The sequence below is a fragment of the Macrobrachium nipponense genome, chromosome 49, assembly GCF_015104395.2.
Source record: "Macrobrachium nipponense isolate FS-2020 chromosome 49, ASM1510439v2, whole genome shotgun sequence".
In the NCBI taxonomy this organism is placed as follows: domain Eukaryota; kingdom Metazoa; phylum Arthropoda; class Malacostraca; order Decapoda; family Palaemonidae; genus Macrobrachium; species Macrobrachium nipponense.
The window spans coordinates 6,830,123-6,846,562 of record NC_087224.1 but is presented as its reverse complement, the minus strand read 5'-3'; the positions used below and the strand labels follow the sequence as shown (position 1 = coordinate 6,846,562).

At 44.1% G+C, this 16,440-nt stretch overlaps 1 protein-coding gene across 3 annotated transcripts in view; it reads right to left on the bottom strand.

Moving 5' to 3' along the window:
- LOC135205298 (dnaJ homolog subfamily C member 13-like) overlaps positions 1–16,440 on the bottom strand; it is a 683,293-nt gene that overhangs the window by 566,711 nt on the left and 100,142 nt on the right. For all 3 annotated transcript variants that reach the window (XM_064235698.1, XM_064235699.1, XM_064235700.1), the window contains exon 4: positions 15,955–16,095. The gene's annotated coding sequence lies outside the window, so the exon portion shown is untranslated. The remainder of the gene's footprint in view (positions 1–15,954; positions 16,096–16,440) is intronic.

The window sequence follows — 16,440 nt, the reverse complement described above, 5'->3', positions numbered from 1 at the left end:
ATATACAAATAGGTACAATGATTACCTATGACAATAAATCTGTGTAACAACATGTATCAAAATTAGAAATAGCAATTAGTATAAATTTACATAAATATTTGATCAATGATAAAATAATATATCTAGGAATTGTATATGACTTAATATACAAAACCCGTAACCATTGCATTATGATGTATCCCCCAGCATAAAAATAAGGGGATAACATCTATGAGATCAGTATGGTAATCAGATGTGAGTGTCCCTAACCAGACAAAAGGGGGGCACTATACATCATAAAGCAGCTAAGACACAAGGTAAATGTTAATGAACAAGGCAGGAATAGACGAACTGTTGGGTGAGGCAGGTAGAAAGGAGGACTGAATCTTCTACTATAATCTAGCTAGAGTCAGGGGAAACAATGTTACCCGCGCTGCTACTGCTGGGAATCAGAGCTTCCAAGGACTTAAGGTAGTGACGTTTGACACTGTCGGCGATTTCCATCCGGTATACTTCTTTAAATCAGCAAAAGGTTCATATGCTGGAAGTAATTAATTGAGGTGGCTACTGCCCTGACTCATGTGCTTTGGAAAGGAGTCAGGATTGGCTTGTTTGATAAAGTACAGGATTTGTTGCCTGATGCCTTTTAGTGGATAAAGTACACCTTTTTCCCTCCTAAAGAGGGGCCCCGATGAGGAAGAGGAGGTCTGGATAGAAAGGTCGTAAGGTTGAAACGGACAAAGGGAAACATCTTGTGGAAGAGGTAGTACCTTCCAAGGTTCCCACCTCATCAAAGGATCTTCATTCTTTGCTAAAAAGCTACGTTCCGGAGAAGGTAGCACTTCCCCCGTGGGAAGGAATTGAACATGATCCGGATCTCTGGATAAAGCCGACAGTTCTGAAATTCTTGCTCCTGAAGCTAGGCTTAATAAAAACAGGGTTTTTCTTAGGAGCATTCATAAACGAGCATGTGCATTATTGTTTCGGAAGCCAGTTTTAGAACATCGTTTAAGAACCACGAAACTGACGTAGGCCTGACAGAGGCCTAAGTCTAGCACATGCTTTAGGAATAGACGAGAAATAGGTATCTGTCAAGTCTATGTTAAATCCAAATTGAAATATCTTTTTCAATGCTGACTTGTTTTGTCGTAATCGTGCTAGCTGCTAAAACCCTTTTCAAATAAAGATCTGAAAAAGGATATAGCAGAATTAACTGTCATGATTCTGATATCTGACTCTCTCAGGAAGGTTGCTAACTTTTTGACGGCAGCATCATACTGCCTCAAAGTTGAATCCCTTTTATCGGATTCCAGGAAAAGAAATATTCTGAGGGTCTCAATATTCGCATCTCTTTTTGCCGCAAAACTCATGAAATCCATAAAGTTAGGGTTTTGAGAATCCCTGAGGAAGCGAACACAGTCTTCGTTTGTACTGACTGGGAGAGCTTGGGACTGGGGATCCGAAGGGGACGAAGACCCAGTTCCAGGATTCGGATGGGTGGGGTACCAATTGCTCTTCGGCCGCAGTCTGGGGCTACTAGAGCCACTGGACCCCACCCTGAATGTCCTGAGTTTGTGTAAGACCTTCATAAGGAGATTTCACTGGAGGGAAGACGTAAATCTTCTCCCAGTTGTTCCCAGTCCAGGAGCCAGGGCGTCCGTGGCGTAAGCCAGAGGGTCCAGGTTGGGGGCTACATAACACGGTAGTTTGTGGTTCGCTTGTGATGTCGAAGAGATCCACCTGTAGCCCTGGGACTCTTTGAAGGATCCATTGGAACGAACTCTCGTCTAGAGACCATTCCGACTCTAGGGGTACTGATCGGGATAGGGCGTCTGCTATGACGTTTCTTACTCCAGCTATGTGGTGGAGGAAAGATGCCAACTGAATTTGTCTGCCAGGTGGAGAAGATGGCTATCATGACGTGATTTAGATGACGTGACTGGAGCCTCCTCTGTTTATGCAATGTACTACCACTGCGCTGTCCAAGACTAGCTTTATGTGGGAGTACCTTGGTGGGCGTAATCTTTTCAGAGTCAAGAAGACTGCCATTGCCTCCAGTACGTTTATATGGAACTGACTGAACTGGGTTGACCAAATTCCTTGCACTTTTCTGACTTGGGAGTACCCTCCCCAGCCGCTTAAAGACGCGTCTGTGTGGATGGTAATCCCTGGTGGAGGGAACTGAAGAGGGACTGACACTGACAGATTCTTGACTTTTGCCCACGGCCGAAGCCGGTTCTTTAGAATCAGAGGAACTGAGGATAGCTTGTCCCTGGACCTGACATTTGCTCGAGAGCGCCAGATCCTGGTTAGATCTTTCAGTTTGGCTTTCATTAAGATGTTCGTTACTGAAGCAAACTGGAGAGAGCCGAGGATTCTTTCCTGAGCTCTCCTTGATGCTAGTTTGTGACTTAGAAATTGCTTGACTGACTTCGCTATTTCTTTCCTTTTGGTGGACGGAATCGACAGAGTGTGTGAGGATAGATTCCAATGAATGCCTAGCCACTGAAAGTTTGACTCTGGGGTGAGTCTGACTTGGATCTGTTTATCTTGAATCCTAGATATTCTAGGAATTGGATCACTTTCAGTGTGGCCTTGTTGCATTCTTCGACTGATGGGGCCCAGATCAACCAATCGTCGAGATACGCTACTACCATAATCCCTTGAGCTCTGAGCTGTTGTACTACTACTTCCGCTAGCTTCGTGAACACCCTGGGTGCCACGTTGAGCCCGAACGGGACTACTTTGAAGGAGAACGTCTGGTCTCCTATCTTGAATCCCAGATACGGACGGAAGTGTCTTGCAATAGGGATATGATAGTAGGCGTCTGTAAGATCGATAGAGGTGGTGACGGCCCCACGGGGGAAGTAAGGTCCGCACCTGTGAGATCGTGAGCATCTTGAACTTGTCGCAGCGGATGGCTAAGTTTAAGCGGGACAAGTCTAAGATTACCCTTCTTTTGTTGAGCCTTTCTTTGGGACGCTGAACAAGCGACCTTGAAATTTCAATCTCTTGACTCTGACTATAGCTCCTTTCTGAAGGAGGTCCTCTGCGTACTCTGTCAATTTCCTTGGAAGGAAGTTGACGGAAAGGTTCTGGCTGGAGGTGGGTTCGTCAACCAGCTCCAAACCCAGCCCTTTTGACACTATGCTCTGAGCCACTGGCCTGAAGTTCCACCGGTGGCGAAAGTGAAACAGCCTCCCTCCTACCTGAAGTTCCTCCATTGGTTTCTGGTAACCCCCTCTACCTCCTCTGAAGTGCTTTCCCCTATTATAGGGGGCTCCCGATCCTCTCCCACGAAAGGACCCCGCTTACCTCTGCCTCCCTTGTTCGAGCGGTCAAACTTTCTGAGAAGGCTGACTCTCGAAGGCTGGATTGTAAGCTGGAGATGGCGTATGAGGTGAGGGTTGGGCTGAGGGATATCCATAAATAGGCTGTGATTGATTACCTTTAGACGTGAGGGCTGAGCTGTCTGCACTAACGGCACTGTAGGAACTTGTTGAGGGAAGCGCGGCTGCTTCTTTTGGTTAAGGTTGGAAACGTCTAGGCTTCCTTTGACCCTTACCTTTTGGTGTCAAGTCTTGCTTCTTTCGCCTAGCCGTAAGACCCCAACGGTCCTTAAGGCTTTGGTTCTTCAACCTGTAGCCCTCTGCTTTGTACCTTCCTTTACCATAGCCTCTGGGAAGAGATCTGCGCCCCAGATGTTTAGAAGAAAGCAACCTATTTGGTTCATGCCGAATGGTTGCCTCTAGTAATACATGCTTTCTGCAATTTGTTCTAGCAGTGGCAAACTCGAACATGTCTGACTGCACCGTTTGAGTCAGGGCTTTGGTTCGTTATAAGCTTAAAAATTGGTTCTGAACCATAAGCCATGGTAGCTACCTCAGACATAGCCATCAGGTTGATTGACCTGGCTATCGTGTTTTCGAGTCAAACTCCGTTTGAATAAGACTATCAGGAAGCCTGGGCAGCTTTTCACCAAAACTGCTCCATAGCACAGTCAGGTTTGAGTTTGCCAGCTGTAAAGTGTTAGGCAAATCCTCCATAATTCTCCAATTGACGGGAGCAACGGAGAAGTGGGTCTGCTTCTTTCAGCTGAGGCATGGGTTCCCCTTTCTGAGCTGCTGAGATGGTCGACCTCGCTATCGTTGGTAAGGAAGGGAGCGTGTCGGGGGTTACCTTCGTCCATCGTGAAAATGGTAAAGGATTTTTGTTTTGAATGGTTGGATCTTGGTATTCGAACAGTCCCATGTCGTCTAGACATCTAAGCCATTCTCGTTGGGCCTGGTCCCGAGAATAGAGGACTGTCTCCTTTGGTACCCTGTCATCTCTAACCATAGCCGAAGGCGTGAGCCTAGCGTAGCCTATGAAGGGAGGCTGTAGGCCTTCCGGGAAGAACTCGAAGTCCTCTATTCTTCGAGTTCCAAACTCCGGTATGGAGATGAGACCATCTTGGAAGGGGGGCGTATGATGCTACTCTCCCAAGGATTGTTCATGGAGAAAGCGGGCAGCGAGTCATGCGGGGGAAGCTGAGATCCGCCTAGTATTGGGAGGTTGAGGGAGAGGCAAGAGGGGCTTCTCTTAGACCGGCTATAATAGTGTCCTGAGAAGTGATCCTGTCCGACAGGCGGGATATCATATGTTCCACACTCGTCTTAAGGGAGCCCACTAGGTCGCCCACCTGTTGCAACAGGCCAGCATTGGTGTCCAAAGCCGGAGCTGCTGCGGAGGTGGAGGGGAGACTCTGAATAGGCACCAAAGGTAGTGAAACTGGTGATACTGCCGGGGTGCGGGATTTCTCCTTAGGTTACTCTTTGAGGACTTTGAGCCGGAGCTAGACCCTTTAGACCTGTTGTGGAGGCCTGGATTACGAGCCGGAGACTTGCGCGAGGAAGAAGACGAGGACGTTTTCTTCGAAGACGATGACGTCTTAGACAAGGTCATATGTTTGGACTTGATCTTAGGTTCTAACCGAAGCCTCTGGAGGAGTATATAACTCATCACCCGTAAAGCCTTGGAAGATGGAGAGGTTGCAGGGTAGAAGAAAACAGTCACTCCCAAGGGAGACCCTTGGGTACCTGCATTACTTACCTCGGCCAACAGGTCGTCTATACCTACCATAGGTTCAACATTTATATCCAGGGTTGCTACATCCGTGGAGATATGCCTGGTCTTGTTCTTGTTAAGGAGGGGCCGCCAGTTTTGTTGTTGGATAAAGGCAATAGAGGGGTCCGCCTCTACCGGGTCGACGTACCCAGTTGCCTTGCCTCCGGGAAAGATTAACAGAGCTAATCGCTTCTCCAGTATGTAGGGCTGACCCTTGGCGGCGTTCTTGCCAAAACCTCCGACCAGGCCCGCAGGGTAGCCAATGCCGTATCTCTTACTGCCGGAGCCTGTAAGAGAGGGTATATTTAGATTTAAGAATCACTTAAAACTAAAACTTAGAATATAACTAAACTAGATGCCTTAAGTTAAAGTGAATAACGTAAACTTAAGTACTAAAAGAAGCGGAGCAGCATGCGGAGATGGAATACTTACGCCTTCCAAAAGCTGGCTCACCAGATCGTAACATATGGTACACGTCTCATGGTACCAGACCTGGATGCCCCGTGCGGAGTCGCGCATGGAGCATGGGACCGGCAAACTTCGTGTCCACAGGGGTCCTGAAGTGTAGCGGAACATCCCGGATGCTCACAGTTGGTGGCCTGTAAGTGGGAAGACACATGAGTATCTTAGAGGGGGAACACTTACAGACTAAGGACAAAGAACTCCGTTACATGCCGGAGCTCGGAAAAAATTTGGGCATAACCCCTCCCTGCATTGCCTGAATAGGCTATAATCCCGGAGAGATCCGGTAAACTGAAAGGGAGGGGTAGGGATGGTTTAAGAAACTTAAGATAAACTTAAAGATAACTTAAACCTACATGCAATGTCATGCAATGAACCGGACTAGGTCCAGTGAAGCGGAGTGTAGTACTTCAGCAATACGGTACGGTTAGTAAAGACCTACTGTATGCTCCGGTCCCCAACTAACGGTGGACTATACCCTTCCGCTGGATACCAGGGCTCCGATAGGGAGGAGCTCTAGTAAGGAGGGAAGGGCGAGATGACATACAGACTCGAGCTAGCCCGGAGCGGCAAGGAAAGTAACGGAGGGGGGGAAGGCCAGGGCCCCCCACAACGTACCACCCGGGGCCGAGCCGAGAAGCGGAGAGGTCGGAACCAGTCAGGGGCTGTCGGACTCCCAGGTCCCTCCGGTGGAGGGGAGAGGGGGAGCCAGGCTCGGGCATGCGGGGCGAGCAAGGACAGACCGACCCACCCCCACCCGACTCTATGGGAGAGCGGGAGAGGGGGGAGGGGGACTGGCAGGCGTCTGGCTGACTCGTGATCACGTAGTGACCACGAGGCGGTAAACTAAGATACGGCAACCAAGCCTAGGCCAACCAACTGATCAGAGAGAAGCTATCGGGGAAGCAACCTGAACTGAAAAGCGGTAGCATATAGGCCATAGGGCATAAACCAACTGAGCAGAGAGAAGCTATGTGGAAGCGACCGAACTGATCAACGGTAGGCTAGGCTCTACGAGCCGGGACCTAGGCTAAGCCAGACGCTAACTAACCTCACAGTGACAAAACATATAAATATATATATAATAAAAATGAAAGAAAGAAGGTAAATAGCAGGAGAAAAAATCCAGGAGTGTGCGACTAGGCCCGAAGGCAAGTCTACCACTCAAAGCTAGTCATGGGGCCGATACTAAGAACCTGGACTAGGGTCTGGATAGAAAAAGCATACATAAGTGAAATACATACATGTATAACCAACTTGAGTAGACGTAATAACGCGGATAATCAAAAATAGAGCGTAAAATAATAAGGGATGTTCTAGGTATGGGAGACCAAGAACGAACCCAACATGCGGCAGGACCATGCTGCCATGCTTCCAGCCCCCGAGAACGTATCTATACCTAAAAAACGGCAAATACCGTCTCGGGGACGGAAAAAACTCGCTAACCGTAAATACTGCGTACTTAACTTAGCTGCTGCAATAGCTGCACGCTCCATTATCGAAAATCCGAAGAAAGGGCACAAAATACACAGAGAGAAAATTAACACGTGTGACTCGTGCGAGCTAACTGAAAAGGATGTCCACTAGAGGCGCAGCAGTCGCAAGCATGGGATGGTGTAGTAGTAGTACGAGCTGCTCCCTCTGTGGGACGGCTCCCCTCTTGGAGGGTTTTGTAGTGGGAGATTTCTATTGGCATTTGGCTCGTGGTAGTGGTCTCACTCGCCTAGTGTTCATACCGACACCCTCCTAGAGGGTGAGCGAGTCAGTCATAACTGACCTTTTTTTCGTTTATTTTATTTATTCTCTGGTATGTGTTAGTACATTTACCCTAGAAATAATAGATTAAAGGATATTTCGCGCAAGCGACACGAGCTGAGCCCCAGAAATACCACTAGTCATCTCAAAATCAAAACCAGAAACTCTTGGGAGGCCCAAAACAAAGGCTGTCTTGAGTTTCAGGTTAATTAAGAGACGGCAGTATTCATCTCAGTCACACGACAAAGAAAGGAAACAAAGAGAAATGGTATGAGATGATGGGAACACCTGAGGAAGAAAAGATAATCTACAGAATTGCAGAAGTAAGAAGAAAAGGAAAACAGGCAGGAAGTAGGATAGGTAAGAATTTATTAAAATGAAAAGTTTTTTTTTAATCAATTTGTATTTTTCAATAGGTAACAAACCTGGGTCTTAACAATAAGATGATAAAAAATACTCATAGTAGCATGAGTCTTCAAATGGAGAAGCCAAATCCACAGTTATGTAAATGTACATATATTAAAATTTAAAAACAGCAAGGATAGCTTTCGGGAATCTGTACGGTTCCCCTTATACAAATCTGACACGTTGATATAACTTTACGGCGAAGTAAACAAAACAGGAGTCAAAAATTAAGTGACTTGTTTATAAACAATGGAACGGTCGTCAAGTATAATCAGGCAATGCCGTCGTTTTCTGATAAATGCCCCACCAATCGTCTGGAACGTCGAATTGGTCCTTGCCCAATGCGGTCGTTCTGATGGTCCTCTTCAACAGCATAGGCGCCGGCAGCATCGGTTACTGGAAGTAGCCGAGTTACCTGGACGGGAGAAAGGGGGCAGCCGCAGCATCAGATGTGGCTAAAGATACAACACTATCATAATGTTCTTTATTCTTAAAGCCTTTAATATATTTCTTGGAAATAAGGTTATTGGTGAATTTATCTTCTTGTGTGAAGGATTTATTGCCTTCCATAGAAAAACCACTGTCTATCGCCGCACCCTCCACTAGCCTTCTTATACCAACATCTTTACTTCTAAAAATTACCTTAGATTCTTCCCAATTTATGCGGTGATCGAGCTTAAGGCTGTGACTAACTAACGCATTGTTATCCGCATGCAACTGGTATGCTCTTTTGTGTTCCCCGATTCTAGTGGGCATAAATTGGGAAGAATCTAGAGTAATTTTTAGAAGTACAGATGTTGATGTATAAGAAGGCTAGTGGAGGGTGCGGCAATAGACAGTGATTTTTCTTTGGAAGGCAATAAATCCTTCACACAAGAAGATAAATTCACCAATAACCTTATTTCCAAGAAACATATTAAAGGCTTTAAGAATAAAGAACATTATGAGAGTGTTGTATTTTTAGCCGCATCTGATGCTGCGGTTGCCTCTCTTTCTCCCGTCCAGGTAACTCGGCTACTTCCAGTAACCGATGCTGTTGAAGAGGACCATCAGAACGACCGCATTGGGCAAGGACCAATTCGACATTCCAGATGACTGGTGGGGCTTTCATCAGAAAACGACGGCATTGCCTGATTTATACTTGACGACCGGTTCCATTGTTTTATAAACAAGTCACTTAATTTTTTACTTCTGTTTTGTTTACTTCGCTGCAAAGTTATATCAATGTGTCAGATTGATAAGGGGAACCGTACAGATTTCCGAAAGCTATCCTTCCTGTTTTTAAATTTAAATATATGTACATTTACATAACTGTGGATTTGCTTCTCCAATAAGATGATCTTAGTGCACCAGCTGGAAACCAGTTAAAACAATCAAAGACTGTATAGCAAGGAATCTGTGATCTAGGCAACTTCTGCGCATAACAAGGTGGGAGACTCGTCATTGACCACACAGAGCACTCTGTGACGCGTTAGTCTTTCTTTAACAGTCTTGGGGGGTGAATGCTTAGGCTTTTGCTCTCCTTCCAAGCCGGTTGATTTGTGCCCTTGTTTCCTTTTTCAGTGTGTTTGGGTTTAGTAATGGAGTCCTCAGAGTCTTCTCGGCCTTGTCAACGCATGTGCCCCTTAATTGAGAAAGAGAAGTCAAGAGAAGATGGTAAGACTATTTTTCACAACTATTAAACAATGAGAATGAGTGTGAAGAACTAGAAAATGTAATAAACAAAAAGGAGAAGTGTTGCACTGTGGGAACTACAGAGGAATAAAGTTTGGAGCATGTATTCAAGATACTAGAAAGAATGGCAAGAGGAAGGTTGAGAAAGTTGATAGATATAAATGAGCAGCAGTTTGGGTTTATGAAAGGAAAGAGCACAGTGGATGCTATTTCTATAGTAAGAGAAGTCCAAGAAGAGTAGTCTATTGGTGTTTGAGAAAGAGAGGAGTACCAGAGAAGTTAGTAAGGTCAGTGAAGATGATGTAAGAGACAAAAACCACTATACAGACAAAATATGAGGAGACTGAGGCATTCCCTGTGCAGGTTGGCCTCCATCAGGATCAGCTCTAAGTCCATTCTTATTCCTCGTCGTTACAGACACACTGACACCAGAATTAAGGAATAACGAAGAACTGTGGGATCTGATGTTTGCTGAAGCTTTAGTCATTATAGCAGACAGAAGAACTGCAAGAAAGGTTTTTAGCATGGAAAGGATCCCTAGAAAGGAAAGGATTGAAAGTAAACATTGGAAAGAAAGAGTTAATGATTAGTAGTAGAGGACATGAAGAAGTAAACATTCAAGTGGAAGATGGTACAGAGCTAAAGCAGAACAATAAGTTTAATTATCTGGGATCAGTAATAACAGAGAAGGGAGTTACTGAGAAAGCAATGAGACAAAGAATGAAAGAGCATGGCAAAAATGAAGAGAAGTAACTGAAGTTGTTTTAGACAAAAAAAAAATGCCATTAATGCCATTAAAGCTCAAAACGAAGATTTATAAGACAGTTATCAGGCCTGTACTGTTGTAGAGGGCAGAAACTCGGACACTCAAGAGGGAAAAGGAGGGACTGTTGGAAAGAACTGAGATGATTGATGGTAAGATGGATTGCAAAATATCACTACTGGAAAGGATAGAGAGTCAAGATATAATATAAGAAGAATGTGTGGTAACTAATGTAAAGGAGAAGGCTAGAAAAAGGCAGTCTGTCTGAGAAAACTATGGCCATGTAATAAGAAGAGAAGAGGTGGAATGGGCCAAGAGAGCTAAGACATGCCATTGATTGGGAAAGGAGGAGGAGTGTGGTCCGTCAGCAGACAAATCGGATGATGGATGTGGTGAGGAGGGATATGGGTGAGGTGGGACTGGGGGAAGAAGATCAAGGAATCAAAATAGATGGAAAAGCTGACTCGAGTGGCCAATCCTACTATACAGTGAGATTAATAAGGTTGAAAGAAGACTATTGAACGGTCATACACCAGATGAACTAACTTTAACTTACCGGTATACACCTATTACTCAGATAGTGCAACTGATAACAGGCGCATGTCACGAGGAGAATATACAAGTACTGTATATTCGTAGGCTCCTGTTGATCAAGCGGCAGCCTAATTCTTCTTCACTTCGAAAGAGAAACAGAATAAAAACTGGAAGGTGTAGCTATCCTAAAGGGAGGCTTCTACGGTGATAACAGGACACCAAAAATTACAAGTTCATGCCGGACTGGTTGTTCCCAAAATAGGAATACTGAATAGGTGGAGTTCAAACTTCTTAGTGATATCCATACTGAACAGACTAAACATATGTCTGGTAAGATCCTTAAATTGAACCAGGGACATATTCCTCTTATTCACTCATCCATCCTGGTGGAACCCAAGAAGCAAAGGGAAAAAGAGAGGAGGATTTACTGTTCCTGCCCGCTCTTCTTGGAACTAGCGGGAGGGGCAATAATGCGTGCGGTCATCAACTTGTGGTGATGTAGCAATGCAAAAATGCACTTCCTGAAGGATGAGAGCAGAGTCTCATCCACCAGGACAGGCCAAGCTGAGTCGAGTGAGCTGATCTGATCAAGAGCAGAGTTCGGCAGGCAGGCAGAGCCGGACTGGCAGAACCAAACCAGCCGAGCCTGACTGGCCAAGCCAAGTCAAATGCACTGAACAGATCACAACCTTGTAATTATGAGTGGTAATCATCAGCAAAGAACTATCACTTCTTTCCAATTCACTATTCTCCTTCAAGGCCGAAGCCCCGAGAAAAAGAATAAAAAGGGATTCTGTGTCTGCTGTCTTACATGTTTGGAGCCTAAGGTTCAAGACACAAGGACGTAACTTGACCATGCACCGAAGTGTTGCCGTGCAGTATCATGCTCTGCATAAAGCCAAACCAGACTGGAGAGCTAACTCTCCTGTATTGGTAGAGGCTTATCTCGCTATCCAGGCACTTGTGATAGCGAGCGCTCAGCAAGTGACAAAATTCACGTGAATTTACACGCTCGGCGAGATTCCCGACTCTTGTTAAATCAATAAATGGGAGAGTCGTCTCGCCTGGGTGCTCAGAAACAGATAAAGCCGAGCACCTTGGTGAGTGCCAGCAAATCCAGGGGATGCAGGTGCTTGGCGACTCCCGAGTCTTGTCAAACAAAAAATGGGAGAGCCATGTCTCACCAGCGTGCTCGGAAACAGATGAAATCACGCACTTGGTAAGAACTTAAAAATTCCCAGAAAATCAAGCACTCAGCATGACTCTCGATTCTTGTAAAAATAATTAATGTGGATGCCTGTCTTGCCTGAGTATTTGGAAATCACAGAAAACCAAAACACTTGAAGAGCACCAGAAATTCCAAGGAATTCAAGCCCTCGGCGAGACTCCCTAATTTTGTCAGATGATCATCAGGAGAGGTCCTTCTTTGACTTCCGCAGAAGTCGAGAAGGAACAGGCATAGAACCAGTCTTATGTGCAAGCATTTTAAGACTGGATCAAGAGTGCAATTCAACAGAATACATACTCGAAACTCCCAAAACGTGAGACCCCATAGGAGACTGCACATTGGAATCCCCCAAAAGGACGGAAAGAGCCAGGGAGAACACATCTCCAGATGTTCGAATCTTCAAAATCGAAATACCAGGTGGGAATCTACCAAGCACTGTCGAGCACTCTGGCAGAAAAGGATGAGTCACTTGCGCGGCTTGATCCTTTCTCTCGTCCTGTGCCACTGTCTCTCCATTATTGACAGTAGATGCACAGCCTCCTTTGGAGGGTCATGCAATTGGGAAAACTCGCGAACAAGAACCCGACACAGCACCTGTCCAGAGGCAAACCTCTAGACAGGTGACAGGAATTCGAGCCAAAGCCTGCACTCCAGCAACTTCCAAAACACAAGCCCAGGGGTGAGCAAATCGGCACCTGAACTTGATGGTTGGTAAGAGCTGATGAGACAACCCACTTCTGTGCCCGACACGTAGGCCTTCTATTGTCCTGTGCCACTGTCGAGACAGTGAGAGGTCTCCCCGTTACTGACAGTAGATGCACAGGCCCCCTTGGAGGGCTGCACACTCGGGAAACTTGTGAATGAGGACCCGACAGACCGCCTGTCTAGAGGTGAACCTCAAAACACAGATTAGGAGGCAAACCCTTAGATCCTACAGGATTTCTTAGGGGAGGAAAACCATCCTTTCTCCTCTTAGGCAGAGGAGGTCGGTCCAAATTCGGGGGCCTCCTTGAACTTCAGAAAAGGAAGGGAAGGATGATTGAAGAGACATTCTTCCATAAGATTTCTTCTACAGGATGAAGCACAGTCATCATCAGAAGTAGTCCGCAACGACACGACAAGGCAACTGGGTAGATGCTGTCCAGTGACAAAATTCCAGGATAGCAGCAGCAATTCAATATGATTTTCAGCAGGATAACAATACACACATGCTAACAAGTCACAGGTACAATCCCGAGGGTTAGGATAATCAACACGAAGAGATATCCAGCCATCTACTGGTGGGATCTACTTTTGCTCACCGTTAGCCTGCAGAAAAAAGAAAACATAATTAAAAGAGATGGATACTCCTCTCGTATCATAGGGCAGTACCCCTACGAAATGAGAGGAGACCCACAAGCATCAACACCACACACACCCCTCGCTTTCTTTGGCCAACAAAAAAGCGAAGAGGGTGATGGAGAAAGAAGAATACCGGGAGAGGTATACAAAAAACAAAGGGTGAATCTCCAAAGTTTCCCACGGGTAAATTCTGCCAAAGAAATATACTGTCGTGCCCTTACTATATTAAAAGGCAACAGTAAGTGACAAGAATATAAATAGTGCACCATTGCTGCCAACCCCTGAATACACAAAAGAGGAATGGTGGCTAGCAAGGCTTATTACAAAAAGTGGGTTTGTATATGAATTATTATAAAAACAAAAATTATATCAAACATATTAAAACAATTTAGGATGATCCCAACCCAGAAATATGATTAATGGCTAGTCAGCAAGAGCTCACATACATCTTTATCAGAGGACGGCCGAAAGCAAATAGGGAATGTTTACATCCGCGGAGGCAGTCTTCCTGCCTATCGGATGGTAGTTACTGCCTAACCAACTTGTTCAAGATTTATAACGGCTGAGTTCCAGCTTGGCCGTAAGTCATTCCTATTGTAAAGGACCAAGGGTTTGTATATTGTGTAGGAACAACAAACAGGTAACGTCTTTACGCATTGTCCAACATATAATTATCAGTACAAACCCATTAACCATAAAAGCCTTTCATTTGGCAATATGGATCTAGTTGCACGAAGCAAAGCACTTCAAAGAAACTGGTTTTAGCAGATATTCTTAGCAAAGTCCTGGATCCTTGCAGGTATGCTACCAGTATTCAGTCTTCCATGCATCCCACAGTGGTGAAACATGAGGCCATTTTCTCTGATTTACTAACATTTCTATAGCGTTTAACACCGTGCAATGATCACAATTTCATTTTCAGTACATTTCCATTGCACTCTTATCTTGCCTGTGGTGTCTGTAATACACACACACCTCACTCAAGGCAAATGTATTTAATGACTGCAAAAATATTCTGCACCAATTGGTGTTGTATGCTGTGCAGGTTCTGTAAAAAAAATTTTTTTTAACATGTCTAACTTTGTATACTCCTCTTTCTCTCTTATATTGTGTAAAGTTATGTTATTCCCAGCTTTGACCAAATTAATATCTGTCAACAATAACGGGGCTAATATAACTGTTAATCACTAAACACGGTGCACTATTTATTTACCAATGGTTTCAACCTACGTTACACATTGCCTAAGTTCACGTGAGCAAAGTATTCAGATAATAAGGATTTCCTACATTTGTGTTTGCCACACCATACACAATTTCGTTGGCCTTTCTCGAACAGCAATTCTTCGTTTTTCTTTCATAAAAAACAGACCTACTTTTGGCTTGTGTGTGTGTGTGTGTGTGTGTGTGTGTGTGTGTGTGTGTGTGTGTGTGTGTGTGTGTGTGTGTGTGTGTGTGTTATGCCTACATGATTTATGATGTCTCAGCCACTGAAATTTTTCCAACACCTCACCTCAGCATTCAAGAGTCTGTTCCCCTTCCCTCCCCCCCTCCTCTCAATTTCCTTTACCCCTGATGAATAACCTCCACTTAAACAACACCAACACATTCACAGACACTTCATGCTTTTGAAGACTTAATGCACTCAATCAAATTTATGACAAAGACTCAATGGCGAAAACATTCACCACTCGAGATCAATCGCCTTATTATTGGAATTGAATCAGATCACAGCACACATATGATGTGCTTTCAGTGCTAAGTAATTACCATTGGGGATGGACTGCAAAGTGATTACAGAGGTCTCAACTTTGTAGGAGAGGTGACGTAATTAACTACGAACATACTTTGTCATTAAAACTTACTGAGGTATTAGTATGAAAAAGGTTTTAATTTAGGTTGCAAAAACCCAGCCTATGAAAGTCATCTTACAATTTTTAGGTTGAAAAGCCCAGTTTATGGAAGTCCCTGTACAACTGTTAGGGTGCAAAAGCCCAGTCTATGAGTTATTTACAATTTTTAAGTTGGAAAAACCCAACCTATGAAAGCAATTGCACATAAGAAAAACAAGTCTCATTCTATTTCATCAGATAAATTGACTTTGGAGAACTGGAAAATATATTTCAACTTTTTGGCTTGCAATGCAATTTCAATCAAATTTCATATAAGCAGCAAAACAGCAAACCTGCATTAGTCATATGACCAAGCTTGTACATTTACGGAATCAACGCTTTTCAAAAGCATTAAGGATTAATATAAAACTTTGCAGTGTAGGCCTAAGCAAAACAATGCATAGTGCTTACCCCACTTTTATGCAGGGATAGGTTCCAGAACCCACTGCAGAAAAGCAAAACCCTCCTAAAAATGCTTATAACTGCCAAATACCCTTTAAGCTAAAACACTTATAACTGCCTACTTTGACAATTCACTTCCTCATTTAATACCAATAAAAGCAAATTAGTGATCCTTTTAGAGATAGGCCTACAGAAGGATTCGCAAATTGGTGAAAGTTCCCGCAGAAAAGTGAAAAATACGTTCCACAAAAAATCTGCGACGATGTGATGCGTGGAAAGTGGGGCCAGTACTGGTAAAGGCCAATAACTTTGCATCATTTTCATATCATTAATACTTAAGTGTCTATTATACTACTTGGTTGAAACCTTCGTTAATATAATTGCATTTCCAAATACGTAATCTGGAGAGTACTTACCAAATTGTCTGAAACAGGTTCTGCAAAACTATGTCTATATACTAGAGCCTCTGATATTATGTCAGTCCGATGATCTGAAGAAAATCTCATGTGATCTACTTTCTTCCCTTTTCTCATTGTGATGATGAATTCGTTGGGAACCTGTGAAATTTCATTAAAAAATAATCATAAATTACCTTCGAATCACATCATAAAATCATTCAAGGAGAAACTTATGTTTTATAGTTAAAACCACTGCCTTTTCAATTGGGATTATTGTACTTTCATACTAAAAAAAAACAACAAACAATTGTTTACCAAAGAAAGAATTGTATCAAAACTAGAGTGATGGTCCCATTGTGATCCATCTTCTGTTTGAAACTTTCCTCTTAAGTTTACGTAAATCAAAAGTCCCATAAGAAAGTATAATTAGATGGGCTAAAAGAGATACTCCAACAATTGTAATAAATACGGTAACTTGGACAAAAGGACTAATCTTACTGACGG